This window comes from Oratosquilla oratoria, chromosome 26 (genome assembly GCF_046742065.1).
Source record: "Oratosquilla oratoria isolate Oo_2021 chromosome 26, ASM4674206v1, whole genome shotgun sequence".
NCBI lineage: Eukaryota > Metazoa > Arthropoda > Malacostraca > Stomatopoda > Squillidae > Oratosquilla > Oratosquilla oratoria.
The window spans coordinates 33902493-33904211 of NC_134802.1; positions in this window are offsets into that span (position 1 = coordinate 33902493).

The window sequence follows — 1719 nt, forward strand, 5'->3', positions numbered from 1 at the left end:
ACTAACTCTCGGAGAAAGATAAGATGAGATACAGAGTAAACCGTATATTTCGACCACTAGCTGTGATCCTCTTCAGCAGTTACAATTATAGGGTACATAGACAAGAACTTATATACAGAGGAGGAAGCTACAACAGGGAACTCAGTAAGCCTCAGGTCACGTGACCTGAGTGAGGTCGGACGTTTCGTCCTCTGGAGATGAATTCATTAACTACCATACTAGAAATGGCATCTGGTGACCTTTGACCTTTAGATGTGTTATAATTAGGGAACTGTTTTATTAATGAGGATTCAATAATTTTTCTTTTAAAACTTTCTAAAACTACGATGTGATTTATATACTGTAGCTGTATTCTTCCAATCAATTCTGTGATCAAAAAGACTAGAATGGAGGAATACTAGTGGTCGAAATATACAGTTTACTCTGTATCTCAGCTTATCTGTCTCCAAGAGTGGGTTTAAGTTTTATTTTACTCATGTGTTACGACATCTACGTTACTTAATATATACATATATATAATATATATACACACACACACACACACACACACACACACACCCACACACACACACACACATATATATATATATATATATATATATATGTATACACACACACACACACACACACACACACACACAAACACACACACACACACACACATATATATATATATATATATCGTATGTCAAAGGACTGAATATGTGGAAGGCGCTCCATTATATCGGCCGAGAAAACCTGTTCTAGGCATTAGAAACCCCTATATCATCTAAGCAAGTGATCTCGGAACAAATAGATTGTAACACGCGTACAAACACACGTACACACCTCTGCACGAAGATGGTTATGTATAAATATACATATATATATATGTATATATATATATGAATATATATATATGTATATATATATTTATATATATATATATATACATATACAGATATATTATCATCGATACTAATAGACTACTTCAATTATAATTATCACTTCGACAACTTGGTTCTAACACCAATCGACTTCATTCATCTTCCGACAACCCTCTCCTCATCACAGGACCAACGAACAGCCTCAGTTCGACACCGGAGGGCACTGAGGATCGACAGCGAGTAGGTCGATCTCATTACAGGTCGAGCAGCTGGCTAGTCGCCCCCGCATCGACCGAGGACGTGCCGTCTCGGACATGACTCGCATCCTGAGCAGTTGATCCTATTTGGAGCCTTTGCTTTTCAATTAAGTCGAGTTTGTTTGCTTTTACTTAGGGACTTCCTTTAAATCAATGATTAGATGTGCCGTATTAAGAACATTATAATTATGTGTGTAAGTATATATATATATATATATATATATATATATATATATATATATATATATTTATGTAATAAAAACACTAGGAACGTGTGTTTTATAAATGCAAGGTATCCACTTAAGAAAATATTGAAATGGAGCAGAGCGCTTTCTTATATTGCATCTTAAGATGTATTATAAGAAAGCGCTCTGCTCCGTTTGTTTATTTTCTTCAGTGGTTACCTTGCATATATATATATATATATATATATATATTATATATATATATATATATTATATACATATATATGCAACAGTAATTACATACAACACGTGAATAAAAGATATTTTGCTTGAAACCACGAGGAAATCAAAGAACGGAATACTGAACGTTTTTGTCTAAATAAGACATTTTCAAAGTGAAAATGTCTTAAA